At 33.8% G+C, this 19677-nt stretch overlaps 1 long non-coding RNA gene across 1 annotated transcript in view; it reads right to left on the reverse strand.

Annotated features, from left to right (window-relative positions):
- Nucleotides 1–19677, reverse strand: part of LOC114699819 — a 1576032-nt gene that overhangs the window by 1476675 nt on the left and 79680 nt on the right. The window contains exon 2 of the long non-coding RNA XR_003735587.1: nucleotides 17059–17167. This is a non-coding gene — a long non-coding RNA (uncharacterized LOC114699819). The remainder of the gene's footprint in view (nucleotides 1–17058; nucleotides 17168–19677) is intronic.

Consider the following 19677-nt stretch of genomic DNA (forward strand, 5'->3'; position numbering starts at 1 on the left):
GGAACAAATGCTGGTAGTGGAATGAAAATCATTTTTTTTTTCTTTTTCATTCATTGGGATTTTCTAGGGAACAAATTGAAAACAAAAATGAAAACATATATATAAAGCCTACAAGTGAGAGCAAAAATCAGAATCTTCAGTTTGTGTTTCATTTATTTTTGAAACTGACTTGTTGCATTTTATTTCTCATCTTCTGAATTCTGCCTATGTTATTCAGTGATGATTTTAATCTCTGTATAGGTAATGTGATTCACAGGTGATGTCTGGCTTTACTTTCAGTATAGCAACCGGTGAAATGATGTTATGACTGGCGATTTTATTTTCACTTTGAATAAAATCTATAGTCCTATCAAGCATGGGCTAAGGTTTGTTTGAGTAAAAAATTTCTAATAATAAAAATAATTTATTCTCCTTCAAATAATTTTGAGGACTGAAAAGACAAAGCTCTTATGAATATGGACAGGCTCCTAAAATAATGTAATAATTGTTATTTGTGTTACTCTAGTGTTTCTCTTGATCTAATGAGACTACTGTGTAATAAATTAGTGAAACCCTAAATTAATTGAATATTATCTCTACTTTTGGCAGGTAGCGCACAACAGTCAAGACATTGATGTGTAGTTTTCTATTTATTTCTAAAATTCACAATTTTAATCCATAGTTCAGTTAAATCTGTCTCTCAAAATGAGCAGTCCTCTTACCTAGTGGGTAGATAATACCTGATTGTACATCAGAATTACTTAGGTTTCCTTCTGTTTAATAGTACCCTGAATAATAATTTTGTTTCAATATTTATAGATTCCAGTATTATTTGATATGAAGATACTTCTCTTCATTCTTTCTTTGTGGTTTCCCTAAGACCACATTAACTCCTCATAAAAATGCCTAGTATATAACGACAATCAAAAAGGAGGCCATGGATTTAAAAGAGAAGAAATGGGATGAAAAGTTCAAAGAATGAAAAGAGAAGGGGTGCCGGGCGTGGTGGCGCACGCCTTTAATCCCAGCACTCGGGAGGCAGAGCCAGGCGGATCTCTGTGAGTTCGAGGCCAGCCTGGGCTACCAAGTGAGCTCCAGGAAAGGCGCAAAGCTACACAGAGAAACCCTGTCTCGAAAAAAACCAAAAAAAAAAAAAAAAAAAAGAGAGAAGGGGAGAATGGTGGAATTATACTATAATCTCAAAAAAAAAACAAAAAACAAAAAACAAAAAACGCATATGGAAAAATTTTGGAACCAGTTTTCCAGGCAGCTCTTTAGACTGGTGAAGTGCTCTGGATCCTTTTAGACTATACGCTCTCCAACATGCACATCTCTCTCTCTCTCTCTCTCTCTCTCTCTCTCTCTCTTCTTCTTCTCTCTTCTCTGTCTATCTCTCTTCTCTCTCTTCTTCCTTGTGTCAGGTATACCATCAAACTATTAGTTCTCAAATACCATACATGTGCTTTTCTTTTCAAACCTTGTGACTGATGGTTGCATACAACATCTACCTGATAAAGGTTCAGCACTGAGCATTTTCTAACATAACATAACATTTACTTATTTTATGCTGCTACCTCTTTTTTTTCATTTCTAGACTTACTTTCATCCCCTGCATATCTAGAACATGAATTTGACCCTTTGTACTAGCCTCTCTCTTCTCATCAAATTTTCCTTTTCCTCTGGTGGCATTCTTATTTTTTCTTTTTATGTGGCTTTTCCAAGAGCATTACAAACAACAGAAAACCATTAACAATGTATAAGTGTGTATGTTTATGTGCTTGTATGTATCATTTAATGAGATGTCCTTTCTTTAAATGTTCATCTGTTTTCTAAAACATTCCTAAATAACTGAAATGGAACTACTATTGTATCCACACTGTGTATTTTCTTTGGAAAAACCTCAAATAAGAATATATTCTAAGCCAACAGAATGCTGTCCTTAATACCAGTGCTCAGCATTTGGCCTACATTGATATGAGTACTCAGAAGGTCAAGTCCATTTTTGTTTTCATTTTCTTATTTTTAGAGATCTATTCTTTTTTTCTTTTTTTGGTTTTACAAGATAGAGTTTCTCTGTGTAGCTTTGGAGCCTTATCTATTCTACGTTTAAATTTTGATTTATCTATATTTAATTTTTTGTTTGCCTCATAAGTGTGGGTCCTGTGTTTGGTGTTAAAGGAGGAAATTAGTTTTGTTTCTTATGTGCTGAAACAGAACACATACATTCTTAACCACTGGGTCAACATACTGGGTCTTTCTAGACCACAATTTCCAAATATTCTCTTTAAATATCCATTTTTAGCCAAACATGGTGGTTCACACCTTTAATCCCAGCGCTACGGTGACCCTAGCACTTGGGAGGCAAAGGCAGGTGAATCTCTGTGAATTTGACATCAGCCTGGTCTATGAAGAGAGTCCCAGGCCAGTTAGGGCTGTTACACAGAGAAAACCTGCCTCAAAACAACAGCAATAAATCCAGCTTTTTTTACTTTTTTCATTTTTGAGATTATAATATAATTACATCATATTTTCTTTTCCTTTCCTTCCTCCAACCCTCCCATATATTCCTCCTTGCTCTCTATCCAATTCACAGTCTCCTTTTAAATTAACTGTTGTTACATTATATATATATTCCTAAATATGACCTTCTCAGTTTGTATTATGTTACATGTATGTTTTCAGGGAAGACTGTTTAATATCAGATAACAAATTGGTATGGCCGTTCCTTCCTAAGACTACTTCTCACACTCTAGATACATCTGTGACTTGTAGTTAATTGTGTACAATTTGGCATATTAATTTTCCCCTGTCTACTTTAGATGTTTATAACTTTTTTATTTGGCTCTACCATGTTTAAATGGTTTAAAAAAATTCAGTTTGCTTTCTGTTCTGGTGTAAGAACTAAGATTTGTAAATTAATTAATAAATGGATGTGAGAAAAAATACATTTTATCTTTACTGCACTGAAATATAGAATTAATGCTAGGTGTGTGTTGGATAGTTTTATGAATTTTGACCAAAGTACAGTACTTTGAATGGTGGGAGTCTCAATTAAGAAAATGCCTTCACAGAGACAGGTGGACCTCTGTGACTTCAAGGCAAGCCTGGTCTACAAAGTGAGTTCCAGGACAGCTAGAACTGTTACACAGAAAAAACATGCTTGAAATAACAACAGCAACAACAACAAAAACCTCACAAGACCTGACTGTAGGCAAGTCTGAAGGGCATTTTCTTAATTAGTGTTCAATAGAGGAGATCACACATCATTGTCGATGGGGTCATTCCTGGCCTGGTGGTTCTGGTTTGTATAAGAAAGCCTGCTGAGCAAGCTATGATGAGCAAGGCAGTAAGCAGAAGCCCTCTGTGGCCTCTGCATCTGCTCCTGCCTCCAGGTTCCTGCCCAGTTTGAGTTCCTGTACTGACCTCCTTCCATGATGGACAGTGATATGGAGGCAGAAGCTAAATGTTTTCGTCTACAACTTGCTCTAGGTAATGATGTTTCATCATAGCAAGAGGAAAGCACACTGACAAAGGGTGGTTAGTTAAAGTATTGCTTTTTCTCTCTCTTTTTTTTAATAAATAAGTATTGTTTCTATAACATACTTAACAATTTGTATTAATTTGGATTTTTCTTTTAAAGTTCAGATTTCACTACTTTTTGGAAAGTAGAAAAAGGAAAATTCTGCTTTTTTTTTTTAATGAAACCATTGAACTTGGTTAAAAGAAATTAATTAATTCATTAACAAATTAAATCCTTTGATTTAATTCTAAAACTTAAAGGATTTACAAAATATGAGTTATCATGCTTGTTGTATCTGTTCTATGCTCTCATTATGTTTGATTCCCTGACCTTCGAGGAGAGGAAAAATTGTAGAAGTCAGAGAGGCCCGAGGACACCAGGAGAGCACGGCCCAGTGAATAAACTAAGCAGATTTCTGATGGGCTCACAGACACTAAAGTAGCATTCATGTGGCTTGCATTGATCTGCACAAGGTCCTATTTGTATATATTGTGGCCATTAGCTTGGTGTTCTTGCCGGACTCCTAACAGTGGGGGCAGGTGTGTTTCTGACTCTTTCCTGCTCTTCACACTTTTTCCCTTCCTGTGGGACTGCCTTGTCAAGCCTCTATATGAGGATTTCTGCCTTGTTTTATTGTATTGTACTTTGTTGTGTTTGGTTGTTGTCTCTTGGAGACCTGCTCTTTCTGAAGGGAAATGGAGGAGGGATGGATCTGGGAGAGAGAGGTGGTGAGCTGGAGCTGGGAGGAGCTAAGGGAAGGGAACCTGGACTTGTCTTACTGTCCCCTACCTGTTGTCTGAATGCCTTGTTGTTTCCTTTAATCCCAGCACTCAGGAGGCAGAGGCAGGATGATCTCTGAGTTTGATGCCAGCCTGGTCTTAGAGTGAGTTTCAAGGATAGCCAGTGATACACAGAGAAACCTTGTCTTAAAAAAAAAAAAAAAAAAAAAAAAACAGACAAAATGAATCCATTTTATATGAAAAAATAAAATTACATGAAACACTTATAGAATGGGTATTAATGTAACACTCTCCACAGTCATAGGAAAAGCTAAACATAGGAGAGAGTTCTTTTTTTTTTCTTTTGTCCTGTACATCTATCTGTGGAGATTTGGTGTAGAGCCACAAAACAGGCTAGAATGTAGTGCTACTGAATTTCTAAATAGCTGTATATCAATTTCCAGTTTGTTAAAAATAGTAAACGGTGTTACTTATTTTTTTTCAGTCTCAATGTAGTCTTTTCCTCTAGAGAAAAATTTTCTATTCAAAATAGTTCATAAAGCTTCTTGTCTTTGTAATCAACTTAAAGCTAGAGGAAATGACTTGCTTCCATCAGCAGGGTACCATTTTATTAAATTCAATCAAATGTTCTATTTACACACTTCAATCCTCAATAAAATCCAATTTTATTATTTCAAACCTATAATCTTCAGCAGAATTGAATAAGTGTATTTCACCAAAGCCGAAGCGCTCTGTTATATTAATCAGCTAGATAAAATTTCAGAAAGAGGAGAGGAGGAGCAGATCTGGTGGTGGGCTGTGCTCTATTTGTTTGCTTTGTTTTAACTGTTTTAGCCCTCTCTTCCAAACTAACCAATTTTACATTTCATGTCAAAATTCTGATTATTAAATATTGTGTGCTGAAATGGAAATGTTTGCATCTTAACATAGTTTTTATGTGCCACATGGAAGGTTTTGTATTGAGCACAGTAAGAGAATACTAATATTTCACTGTTTTGAGAATAAATAATCATACTTGTCTTGCTTTATATGACAGGAATCATCCAGTCAATTTCTAAGAAAATATAAAGTATAAAATCTAGTAGAATTATAATGAATAAAGGAAATATACCTCATTGCAATTCTTTGAAATAACCTTAAGTAAATTGTGTCACAAGATGAGTAAGTCACACTGACTGTAACTAAGGCAGGGATCACTTCAAGCATTGCTATGCTCAACACATTTCTTCTTCATGCTGTCTATTAGTCTTTTGAAATTTTCTATGGACTTGCCCAGAAGCACCTACGGGGAATGTTTCTACTTTGTTGATAGAGCAGAGAAAATAGCTCTGGATTATGAGTTGGATGGCCTGTTTATAGCCATGGATTCAGAGTTAAGTACCTCTGTGACTTTGGGCATGTGATTTATACTCTCAGCAAGTAAGTTATCAGTTACCATCCTTCATCTGTAGGAAATAGGACTGCCTTCACATATTTCTGCTATTACAATGTGATCCAGAGAACAAGTTCAAATTAGCTAACATAGCATTTGATTATTCAACAATGAAAGTTTGCAATTTCTGTGATCATGGCAGACAAGATTCTCATTCTCTCTAGATAACCTTGTTGGTATTTATGAGTGATATCTGAAGCTTTTTAACTATTTCAGGTACAATTCTAAGAATTTCTGAGATTCTGGTTAACAAAGTGCTAGCTTATCAATACATAAATACATAAATATATAAAGTTCATGTAACATATGTATAAATATATTTTATAACCTAGAAATGTAAGATTCAGAAATAATTCTGAATCTTATCATTTTAAAGTTGCAAAAAAATCATTTAGTTCATTTGGCAAATAATGATATATTGGTGACATTTGTGTGTGATACATTAGTAGATGAAGAATTACATAAAAAGGGAAACGTCTGGCTTTGAGAAATGTTTTTGGAGTCATCCATGTACTAGTGGAAATGTTGTCCTGAATTCAGCTGATACAACTGAATATTCTTCTGACTCTTAACTGCTTCGAAAATGGAAAGAGCTTCACTATACTATGGAACAGAATATCCAATAAAGTAAACCTTCCTCAACACACTGTAATGTAAACTTAAAAAATGGATGCAGCATAGTCATACTAGTGGGAAAACAATGGCCTTTTACTAAGAAAACAATCACTAAACCCAATGAATTAATAGATATAAAAGTATTCTTTAAATATAAAAGTATAAATACTTATCACTAAATGAACAGTCTGAATTATGAAAACTGTGAGGAAGGATTTAAGGTAAAATGACAAATATATACTGCGGTGATATACTGTGGACCCTAATAAACTTATCTGTGATACAGAGGACAGAGCCAGCCACTAGATTAAGACATAGAGGCCAGAGAGTGGTGGCACACACCCTTAATCTGACCACTTGGGAGGCAGAGATCCCTCTGGATCTTTGTGAGTTCAAGACCACACTGGAACAGAGCCAGGCAGTGGTGGCACACACCTTCAATCCCAGCACTTGAGATCTCATGTCTTTGCTTGAAAAGTACATACACTTTTAATCCCAGGAAGTGACATGGCTGGGTGGAGAGCAGTATACAAGGTTGTGAGGTGACAGGAACTAAGCAGCAGTTCAATTGAGACCCTCGAGGTGAGGACTCAGAGGCTTCCAGTCTGAGGATTTGTGGAAATAGGATTGACTGAGGAGTTGGGGAGGTGATGTTGGCTGTGGCTTGCTCTGCTTCTCTGATCTTTCAGCTTTCATTCCAATATACCCAAGCTCTGGGTTTTTTATTAAGAGCTTTTAAGATTCCTGTTACAATATACTACTTCTATATGTACAATGAAACTTTTGATTTGTTCTTCATGATTTCCTTTTAGTCAAATCAAAATGATATATGATACAATAACACAAGATGTCAAAGAAATGTCTAAGAAAATGTTTATTCAGTTATGGAATAAATTACAATGTTATTATGTGTTATGCATAACATGTATGTGTCTGTTTGGTTTTTGTGTGTGTATGTGTTAATTTGAAGATTAGAATATAACACCATAAGCTGTCTTCTTAGAAGGTGAGAAAACATGAGATTGTGAAATTACCTGGATAAAGTGCAGTCAATAAGTACACAAAAAAGAGCAAATAAAATGATATACTACTGTTTTGAAATATTTAAAATTCTGATTCTTTATGGGATATTTTGTGTATTAATAGACATTTAATTTATGAAAGATATTTTTTCTCTTCTTTTTTTAAATTTTATTTCATTTTTCCTTTTTACATATCAACCACAGCTCCCCCTTCCTCTTCTCCTTCTGATCTTTCCACCCCACACTCTATCCATTCCTCAGAGAGGTTAAGGTCGAGAGGGTAAGGCCTTCAATCTGTTTCTTAAGATATAAATCTTCGAAAACAGTAAAAAATGAATGCTATGTTTTATTAATAGGCCCAGTACAATATTCAAATGTTATTAACAGTTAAAATTAATTACTATTGATTTTATATTGAAATGTAGATTATATTTTCACAAACATTTCTATCACACTAAAATATAAATTATTTCTTTTAATAGAGCTTTTCAATGTTGAGAGCTATTTGTACTGTGAATGAAAATAGTAAGTTACCCATTTTTAAGACTATTCCTTAATGCATCCATCAAGACAGAGAAAAATAAAATTTTTTACAGAGAAATCATTTCACATCTCATTTCTGAAATTCAAAAGTACATTAGAAAGTGTCAAAGCACAGTGACCAGAACTCTGCTAAAAGTAATCTACCTATGTCTCCAGAGTACAAAGTATGTGACAATTTATCTTATTTGTGCAATTTATCTGCAGCAATCAAAATGTTTTCTCTGCTCTGAGGTGCTTATGCAGACATGCCTTTGTTAAGTAATGATTCGTATGAACATCATATTATGCCATCAATCTAATTGTGATTTCAAGTTGGTATTGTCTATTGACTCTCTTTATGACTGAACTGTCATTGGTTACAAGAGAAGGAAGCTAGAGTTGGGGAGATGGCTCCATCAGGGAAAGCAATTACCACACAAGCAAGAGGACCCAAGTTCAGATACCTAGCACCCTTGCAAAAGGCCAGGTAGTTCTCTGCATTCCTATAATCACCGAACTTGGAAGACCAAGAAAGAAGATGCCTTGAAAATAGATGTCAGCCATGCTAGCTAAGTCATAAGAAAGATCCAAGTTCAGTGAGTAACCCTATCTAAAAAAGAAAGATGCAGAGCATTAGAGGAAGATATCCAGTGTCTGCCTCTGGCTGTCACCCTCATGAAGACATACACACCTATAATATACACACACATGCACCAAATCACATGGATTTATTAATGATATAACTTTATTATTTGTTATACATTTCATGTGTGTGTGTACTAATTTGGAGTTTAGAATGTAACGCCAGCATCCGTGTTAAAACACACATCACATACATACAACAAACACATGGATTTAATAATGAAATGAAGCTTAAGTAACTCAACCAATATGAAAGATTCATCATAGATTTATATTGGACTCAAAATCACCTCTCTTCCTCTTTTTTCTCTCCTTTTGTTCTTTCTTCAATTGCTTTAATAATTTACTGCTGTTCTGAGGCATGTAAAATCATAGAAACTTCCAGAAAAATTACTAGATCTATTATCTACTTATGTTTGTTTAATGAAATATATCATCTAAACTTAGTATTTTACATCTTGGGTAATAACAAATCTGACCATTCTCACACAAACAACAAAAATATGTTAAGTATGAACAACAGGACAGAAATCTTAAACAACACTAAATCAATGTATTACAAATACAACTAACTAGAGTTAAAAAAATCTCTCTCTTAAAATTAATAATACAAGTTACAAAGATATGCTTCCTTGGTAAGATAATATATACATATTAATATGAATCTAAATGGGTTAAAGTTGGTTCTAATAAGACTTTCTTGAAAATTCTCCATATTAGCCAATGGAATATTGCACTATTACAATGCATACACAAATTTGATAACATTATTATATGCAGAAAATGAAAAAAGTTTAATTTTCATATTTTATTTAATTTGGATTATGATCTTTTCTACTAAAGAAACTTTAAAAAATAACAATGGTACACCTGGTTGAATGACACCTTATAGAAAGATTGTGTACCTGTTTATCTTATTTTATATTGCAAGTTTCCACTGAGTGCTAATAAGTGCATGCCACTGAAGAGGTTGGCACTTAGCATCTGTCACTAGCATCCAGCAACTGCACCTACAGGGAACTGTCAGAGAGATTGTTATTCTCCTTTGTAACACCCTGAATCTGTCTCACATCATTTACATACAGATAGTCACAGGCATTCATCATTTCATTATGCTGACGACTTCACTATCCTGATGTGTAATGTCTCTTTAATGAGCCTCAAAAAATACAATATTCCTTGATTTATGACTGCTTAACTGAAAAATTATACAAATTGGCAAAACTGCTCCTAATGTATTTTCATTTTTCCTCCAGATTACACTTATACTTAACAGTGACTCATGAGTTCAGATCCTGCTTCTCTGAGAAGAGAAATGATCAGAATTTGACTTAGCATGTTTGACTACCACTGTGGCTTATGTGCATAGCTGAAGCTTTGTGGGAAAACTGTGCTCACACCAAAAATTTGCAAATGAAAATCAGTCACTTTTTACCCCCCAAAAGATGCTATATTGGACAATTTACTTTCAATATCACTCTAAGAAATTCCTTAGATTTGGAGAAGGCTATCTCACAAATGGTCTTTCATTTTATTCTGTTTTGAAGGCTTATATTGAAGATCAAGGGAAAGAGAAAAAGAAAAAAACTGAAACAACATCATTTCTAAAGAGGAAAAAATAGAGGTAAATCTGTGGTGGAGACAGAAACTTTCAAGTAGGATAAGGATGCTGTGTCTGCCTCTTTTGACTTTATCATAGGACCTTCCTGGAAAGCCTGAAGCAAAACGGTGTCACTAAACATGTTTTTTATTCTCTTGAAAACTATACCACTAAAACATGTCCTATTATATATATATATATATATATATATATATATATATATATATATATATGTGTGTGTGTATTTATATGAATAACTAATGTTGATTCACAAAGGACCTCGTGAATCAGCACAAATACCATGAACAGAAATAGAGCAAACTTTAGGAATTGGCATCCTTAAAGTTGATATTACGCTCCCTTAAGTGTAGCTTCCATTCAATATATCTGAGATTGGTTACAGTTTTCAATTTCTAAAAGAACAGGAAATGGGACTAATTTAACAGAGAATCATCGAAAAGACTAGTTCTACTTAAATGAAAGTAAGCACAGGAATGTGTTCATTTAGAAACAAGTGATGGGATTGCATATAGAAACTTAAAAGATACACACACAGTAAATATATCCTTGTCCTGTGAGGAAATGTCCATGTCCTAAATACACAGAAGAAAATTAGGTCTTTTATTTAACACTAGAATTCTACTTACTATTTTGATTAGTACCTTTCAAACTGTCTATAAAATGCTTGTAGTTATATCTAAATTTATGAGAGACCCATGAAGAAAGGATAATATTCAAAGTTGAGAGGAACAGAAAAGTAATGTGATTTTATTTCTTCAGGTATTCCTAAATAAGTATTCTAGAAAACAATGAAATAAGACAAAAAATATACTTTTAGTGATCATCTGTATATGTAGGTAACTTCCTTCATTGAGCACTTGTATATATACTAATATATATGCATTTCACAGAAAGTTTCAGAATATGCAGATCATTTTACCAACCATTATGTCCATTGTGATTTATGATCTTGATTGAATCTTCATAGTTATTAACATCATAGGGACTAATTGGAATCAATGCATTAAAAAAAAGGCATCATGAATTTGAGAGGAAGATGTATTTAGCAAGTACAGGGAAATTTAAGAAAGGGCATTGTGGAAAGCCATGATCAAAGTGCATTGTATGAATGTATGAAAATTTCAAGGATAACTAAAAAATAAAACCACATTTATTTTATTTGAGATGACTTAGGAATGGGTTATGATAGTTTCACAACTCTTTATGTTTGGCTTATGGAGTTTTTCATCATTCAAAATGCAACATGAGGTCATTCTTCTTATGTTTCAAAGGATTCTAAGCATCCCTGTATTCTCCACATTTTTGTAGTTCAAGAATTAAAGAGATACCATTTCAAAAAAACTTGGAATTAACTCATTGTCTATTTTCAATTTTAATGAAAATTAATAAAATTTTAATGGGATAATTGCTAAAGTCATGGAAATAGTAATGTATCATCTTTATCATCATAGTCACAGGCGTGACTAAAGCCCTATTAAATATTTCCTATACCTTCCAGTATTAGATGAAGTATTATCTCTAGTAGTTTTCATTATTGAGAATCACCTGATTCCAAATAATAGATAGTAAGAAGTATAGTGATAATATGTGAAGTATTTCACATACATTGAATTACCTAATCCCTTTAATGACCCAGTGAGTTTAATAGAAGTTTTACATTATGTGGATAAGGAAGCTGTGATTATGAATATTTGACTTTGCCAAATGATGTAGTGATCCAATAGTACAACAGATCCCAAAGTCAATGTCAATTTCAACTCAACCTTTGGCACTTAAGAAACCTATGTTTTTAGTTAGTGTCCATGTTCCATCAAGTTTTTCTATCTTTTCCTGGTGATCTTTATATCTTACTCATTAAAAACAACAAAAACAAACGACCAAAAGAAATATAAATCACAAAAGTTGGTATAGCTGGGTCTTGAGGAAGACATATTCTCAATTTTCTTACAAACTGCCATACTGATTTCCAGAGTGGCTGTATAAATTTGCATTCCCACCAACAGTGGAGGAGAGTTCTCCTTGCTCCACATACTCTCCAAAATAAGCTGTCTAGGGAAGCACATGAACTGTAGAGTAGTGGCAGTGGAGCCTCCATGGGACTGGACTAGTCCCTCTGGATTTGAAAGATGGTTGTTTGGCTCAAACTGTTTGGGGGACACCTAGGCAAGGGGATTCGGGATCCATCCCTGGAGCATGGGCAGGCTTTTGGGAGCCCAGTGCCTGTGCTGTGATGCCTTGCGTAGCCTTGGTGCAGTGGAGAGTAGCTTGGACCTGCCTAGGCTCAGTGTGATGGGCTCTGCTGACTCCCCATGGGAGACCTTGATTTGAGGGATGTGGGGATTGGGGTGGCTTGGGAGAGAGAGCAGGGGGTTGGGAGGAGGGAGGAGGTGGGATCCGTGGGTGATATGTAGAGAGAGTAGAAAATTTCTTAATAAAGAAAAATGAAAAAAAATAGTTTACTTAGAGAATGTCTTCTTTCCATCTTCCCTAATGCTGTCAATCAAGCCTTTTCTACAAGTGCTCTCTGGACTTGTTTCAGTTTATCAGTGTCTTTTTACTCTTTATTATAGTGTCATCTTCCACCGGCCTGGCTTTATTCACTCTGCTTTTTTTGTTTTGTTTTGTTTTTGTTTTTTTGTTTTTTTGTTTTTGTTTTTCGAGACAGGGTCTCTCTGTGTAGCTTTGCACCTTTCCTGGATCTCGCTCTGTAGACCAAGCTGGCCTTGAACTCACAAAGATCTGCCTGGCTCTGCCTCCCAAGTGCTGGGATTAAAGGCATGTGCCACCACCACCCAGCCACTCTGCCTTTTCAAAGGTCACCATTTAGGAATCAACTCCAAGGCAAAACTCAGCATTTGATTTTTAATTGCTCTCTTGTAATGAACCCCTAATCATTTATTACTCTTTAAACTCTCTTGAAACTTACTGACTCTCCTGGTTCTGCTTTCTTGGTGCTACCTTTCCCTCAGTCTAATTAGACATCCATATTTTCCACAGCTCTCTTTTATTCCTTGTAGTCCTGATTCATGTATTAGCTGTAAAAACCTAACTACATTTAGCGGTATAACATGCCCATACTCATGTTTCCCAAGCACAATAGCTTCTAAACAAATCTGGTTCTGCAGCTACATAACTACCTCAATATCAGTGATCACACATTAAATCAAAATGATTCTCTCTCTCTCTCTCTCTCTCTCTCTCTCTCCTCCTCTCTCCTCTCTCTCTCTCTCTCTCTCTCTCTCTCTCACACACACACACACACACACACACACACAATTTATTTTTCTCTCTTTGCATCTATTTACGTGGCACTTAGCATGAAATAATGTGTTCAATTTCTCCTTTTTTCCTCAATTGTGCCATTGATTCATTTCTGCATGCACAGTTCTTTTATATTTCTTTTTTTTTCCCCTGAAATACCTTTCAGATTTGATCGCGGTACTTTTGACTTCTCTTATGCTACTTCTTACACCTCTCCAACCTTGCTGTTTGAGCCTTCACCTGAATACCATGTCCAGATGAACTCAGTTCAGACCCCATTTTCATTGCTTCTCATCCCATACACCCAGTACAATTTCCCAGTTTCCTCCGTATATTTTATGCCTCTCTCTAGCCTTCTGGTACTTTTAAATAGAAGTAAAGTGCATGCACTGAATAAGTGCATGACCTCTTGATTCTGCTTTGTACCATCTACTAGAATTTTTTTTAATTGACCTCTCTTAACTCGATCTCTATTCTCACATAGACAAAATGGAAGGCATGCCTGGTATATAAGCAAGCAGAGGAGCTGTGAAAAAAAAATTAAAACTGTGTTAGCTGAGCAAAGTTAGCTTATAGGTGATGTGCGTCGTTGAAATATTGTTGCCACATTAGTGCTTACAAATACTCTTTACTTTGAGTTTTCAGCAAACAGGAAGCCCTTTGAATGTGGAGAATGCTTTTAGTATAATTTACATCAGACAAAGCAAGGGTTCATGTACAAGAGTGGTAACCTGAATATGGCTGTTTATGTGACAGTATTCTAAAGAAATGAGAAAGTTTGTGTGGACTCACTCCCTGAAAAAGTTAAGAGGAAATAGGCATGTAAAATAATAATCACTATGAATTTGGGCTCAATTCTAAAACCTTATGTGAGATTTACTTTCCAGGGGAAGAGGGAGTTGAGAGGTCGAAATTAGGGTCTTATACACATGAGGAAAGAGCTCTGCAATTATTCTGTTCTCCCCAGAACCCTAATTTCTCAGACTGATCATACTGATTCCATGGCAAACTTCACAGAAGAAAAGGAAAGAACATTAGCCTTGAAAGGAAGAAAATTCTGTGGCAGCCAAGAACAGACTTGCCTACCTCATTACTCCACGTGGGAACTTTACAGAGATCATCTTCAGACAAGAGGAGAACTATGGTAAACGCTTTTTTCAAGATTCTTTGACACGACTAGATTATCTGCACTCCTCTGTAAATCAGTAATCTATTTCAGAAAACTCATGGTGATCCACTTTAGATTCAGCCATTACTGTGTCATTGGAGAAAATGCAATTGTGAAGCCTCTTTCTCCAGTTCAGACTTCTGTTTGTAGTATTCCAGAAAGGAATGAATTATTGACTTATTTTAATTTTGTGTAATGATCTTAGTTAATGACTTAGGCACCTGACTAGTAAGCACTGTCCATTTCGGGTCAGCTTCTGAAAATGAAACAATATATGGAAGACAGAAGAAGACTTCATATTGAAAATATATTGGAAAAATGGTATATTTCTGATCTCAATTAAAGCATAGTTTTATCTTTGATTTAATTCCGTGATTTAGAATTAGTGTAATATTATATGACTTCTTAGAAAAAAATCAATAGAACTTACTCATGTTAAAGTGAATAATGAAAATTGTATAGTATGAGGGAACATTGTGTTACAGGAACGAGCTATATGATTTTTATTTGAAAAAACCTCCAGTAGGACATGGTGGTATATGCCTTAATCCAAATACTTGGGAAACTGAGGAGACGGATGTCAGTGAGTTCCCAGCCTACCTGGTCTACATACTGTATCCCAGGCTAGTAGAAGAAAGTCACAATAACTCAGGAGAGAACACATATGTGTTTATACAAATCTCAAATACCAAGTTCTTCAGGTTTTTGAGTGAACTTAACAAAAAGGCAAAAGGCTTAAGAATATATATATGTATATATATATACATATAATATATATATGTGTGTGTGTGTGTGTGTGTGTGTATATATATATATATATAAATATATATAATGTGTGTGTGTGTTTTCCTTTTCTAAAGAGTGAATGTATAGACAAATTGGACAATATGATTTAGTATTTTGTCTTAGGGAAATTTTGTGGGGATTTCCACGAAATAGAAGACATACGTAAAGAGAACATGAGACATATTTTTCAAGTAATACTAAGAGAAGATGTTGATGAATACTTTTTAAAATTTGAGCTAGTAAACACATTTAATAGGTTTTGTTTTGAGTAGTATTAAATTGTCTTGAAACAAATTATTCAGCTATTCTGTGAATACATTTTTTTGTGTAACATTGGATAGATAAAATTGAAAAACAGATAAAGATATCCTAGCATTACTTACCCATTTAAATAGTAAAGTAGTTCTACCACCCAGGTCTTAGATATCAGTAAAAAATTACTATATACATAATTTTCAAATTTTGAAACTGCAATACTAAGTTGTATTGTATATTATCTAAAGTAAAGTACCTCTGAATTTATGAGTAAATTAATCCAATTTCAAATGATTTATTCTAAGTGCCTTTCAAAAACAAATGCTCTACTTCTGAAAAGATAGCTTCTGAGTCAGGGATTTTTAATTTATATATTGTTGAATAATTCCTTACAAGAATACTGTATTTACATACTTCCCATGCCTCTTGCTCACCCCCCAAAATAACGCTTACTTCCAATCCACGATCTTTATGGCTACTATAGCAAGTGAAACCTAATGCATATTATATTTAAGTATATCTTAGTTAGACATTCAAATATGCAGCCATCAGCTTAGCTGGAGCCAGGCCAAACAGATATATTGCATGTGATTGAGCATTAGCCAAGCTGTGTACATATGAATTCCAAACCTGAAGAATCCATCATTACCCTCACTATTAATTCAGTCTTTCTATATTGCTATAGTCATATTTTCATTTGAAATACACAGTATCAAAGACATTATGACCCAAGATAGACCAGACCACATTCAAACAGCAAAGTTCTCTCATACTCAACCTTTTTTATCAATAAGAGCACTTAACTCTAAATTACACTAAAGTGCTTTGGAACGTTAAGGGGAAAGTTTTTTTTTTTTTTATTTATAGATCAAATCAAGCCATTAGGCCTGTTTACAAGTTTTTATTTTTCTCTGTAGGCATGGAAGGGTTTTGTGTCCTTAAATAGCAGAGGTTGCAAGGAAAGAAGACTCACTAACCTAATTAGGTACCGATTGAACTCTCCATTAATTAAACTTGGTTCTACAATTACCAACACTCCCATAGATGAAAAGTATCATGGATTTTAAATAGCTGACCTCATGAAAGTCTTTTATTCTATCTACTATTTAATATTCCAACTCCTACTAAATTTCTTAATCAGGAAAAGTCTGCTACTCTTTCATAATGATTTCATAATGATTATAATTTCTCAGCAGAAACAGTCATCCACTCTTAACTATTCTGGCAAAGTTATTTTGACATAAAACATTTGACATGTTACCCTTTACTTTTGTTTATATATTTATTTCTAAAATTAAGTGATTTTATTCTCAGAATAATTTCCCATTTATTTATTACTGATTTCTTATCACCTTTCTTTTCAAGAGTTTGTAACATTCTGTAACTTAGAAACAAATTTTATTCTTCAACTTTATGGAAGAATTTCACAAATAATATTACCAAGTGATAAAAAAATAAACAATCTTAACTCATTAAGATGTTTACAGTTATCTACCTCTGTGAGTTGTTTCAATTTTTCATCCAGAATAAATGTCACAGGAGATGAATATCCACTTGTTATTTTTATCTTTTTTCTTTAGTTCTTATGCTTGCTGTCTTCAATTCTGAAAAAAAAAATAGTTTTACTGTCAAATAAAATGATTTCTCTGCAAATTATAAAACTGTAAGAAAATACTAGATTATTTTTCTGAACACAATAACTCTAAATACCGAGTGAATATATAATGAACAATTTTTAAAAGTGAATTTACATATGAAGTAAAAATCATCAGATCCACCAAGCTTATTTTACTATGTCTATGAAGCAAATTAAATATGACCTTTCACCTCCAAAGTAAGGTTTCAATCTGTAAACATTATCTTAGTCATACATATTTTAATAAATAAATCTATGAAATCACGAAATACACTGTTTTCTTTCTCTCAGCTAAATTATTACCATAAAAACAACCCAATATATTTTGGTAAAATAATAAATGAATTTGTATTGGCCAAGCAGTAATGCAGAAGTTGCTTTATCTTTCTGTAGCTTGTCAGCTATGTATATAGATATCGCATTTAACAAAAATCTATATATTTAAATATTGTGTGATATAGTGAAGAAAACAGTAAAAAAGAAATACCACCTTTTTTACAATGAGATGACTGTAGAAAGACAAATATCTGAGTTATTTTTTCAAACTCTCTGATCTCAGACACGCAATGGAAGAGGAAAGCAACTTTGTTGTGCTTTGGTTATATGTCAAGCAAAACCAACCAACCAGCACTAGTGGAAAAACTTATTTGTTAATAGATTATTGTCACTGGCACTAAAATTCAGGCAACTTCTTTCCTAGGTAAGTATGTTGTAAGTGATCCAAGTACTCAGCCTCTTCCCTGAAGATATTCTTTGGGATTCTAGCTTTGGTTACACCCTGTTAATTAAAAAATAATGTTGCAATACAACTAATATTTTAATTATAAATGATTTATTTAAAAACAGGTGTTGGAGTGATTGCTCAGCAGTTAAGAACATGTGCTAATCTTGCAGAGGATAGCAGTTTAATATCCTGTACCCACATCGAGTGACTTAGAAACTTCAGCTCCAGAGCATCTGACACTCTTATTTGGACACTGGAGGGACCTGCCCTTACATACACATTACATACATATAGATATAATTTAAAACAAAAAATAAAAAAATAAAAAAAACAAGCTTTAAACATGTGAATTCCATACCATCCTTCTTATCTGTCAGGCCAGATATTGATGTACTTAATCCACATGAGACCTAAGGATTGTGAGAACAATAGCAAAGTAGGCTAGGCAACAAGTTTATCCTTGAAATATTATTCACAGTGAGAGGAGAGAGCCTTAAAAATCTAACCGCATAGAACCACAACAAATAATGTCTCTATCTCTCAAGGAATTTACTAATGCCAGTCTACAGAAGCACTGATGTTTTCACTCTCTCAGGAGATAGTATATCTATTATGATTTTTAAGTTAATATCAGTTGGTTTTCTGACGCATAATTTTTAAATCTGTATTCACATAATTGTCATTATTTGCTATTTAAATATCTTTAAAATTTGTCTATATATTAATAATCCTCCATTATATGTTTAAGTGTAACAAGATCTTTGCAAATTCCAAGTTTCCTGAATGTCTTATCATATTATAATTTCAATTATCATTTTCATGTATTTGTTTACCTTTTCCCCAAAATACTTTTAATATACTTTACTTCTCATTAGATGTATTATAATTTCTAGTAGTATATACTTATGTTTTAAATTTGTCAATTGTTTCTTTTACCTTTTTTATTAAATGGTTTTTCATCCAAAATATTTTATCACATTCTTCCCCTCCTCCTAATTCATCAAAATCTTCCCGACTCCCCCATTCACCTCACTTCATGCTCAGTCTCTCTTGGTATGTCAAAAAAAAAAGAGGAAATATTCAAGTTATTTGAAATGTCTATCTTGTTCTAAACAATTGTTTCAATTTCTTAAAATATTCTATTTTTAGAAATGTATTTGTTTTCAGAATTATAAAGGAAGTGTAAAGATTCTGACTTGCGGGGTACATTCCTTCCATTACTTCATAACCTTTTTGAAACCTTCAATCTCATGATGCTCTTATTTCACTGTTTTAACATTTATGAGACTTTGTTTTTGTGAACTGTTAGTTGTACTCCAGTGGCAAAGGTAAGACCGATGTTTTCAATCTCTACTTACACAGCCTTTAGTACTCTTGTTACTGTGGAAACTTACTGTATATAGACACACACATGGCTGTTTTTTCAACTGTTAGATTTAGCCATTCATTCTTTGAAATAATGTGTGAATATGAGCCTGGCATTTCCGTTTAATACCCCTTCTCTAACATTTTTAACAGTTATATATCTTATTCTGATTGTGCCTTCTGCTTCAGTACTTTTGTTTTAAGCCTTTAATCTATTTAATCCCCATCCTTCCACTAGAAACCATTCAAGAAATATTTGTTGAATGCTTTAATACATGAATAAAAACATGAATTTATTTTTGGTATCTAATCTAATAGTGACAATGGATGGTTCCTCCTTTAACCAGCTCATTGAAACTCATGCAGTTTATCTAATAAAGAAATCAGTG

Source organism: Peromyscus leucopus, chromosome 17 (assembly GCF_004664715.2).
Source record: "Peromyscus leucopus breed LL Stock chromosome 17, UCI_PerLeu_2.1, whole genome shotgun sequence".
Taxonomy (NCBI): domain Eukaryota; kingdom Metazoa; phylum Chordata; class Mammalia; order Rodentia; family Cricetidae; genus Peromyscus; species Peromyscus leucopus.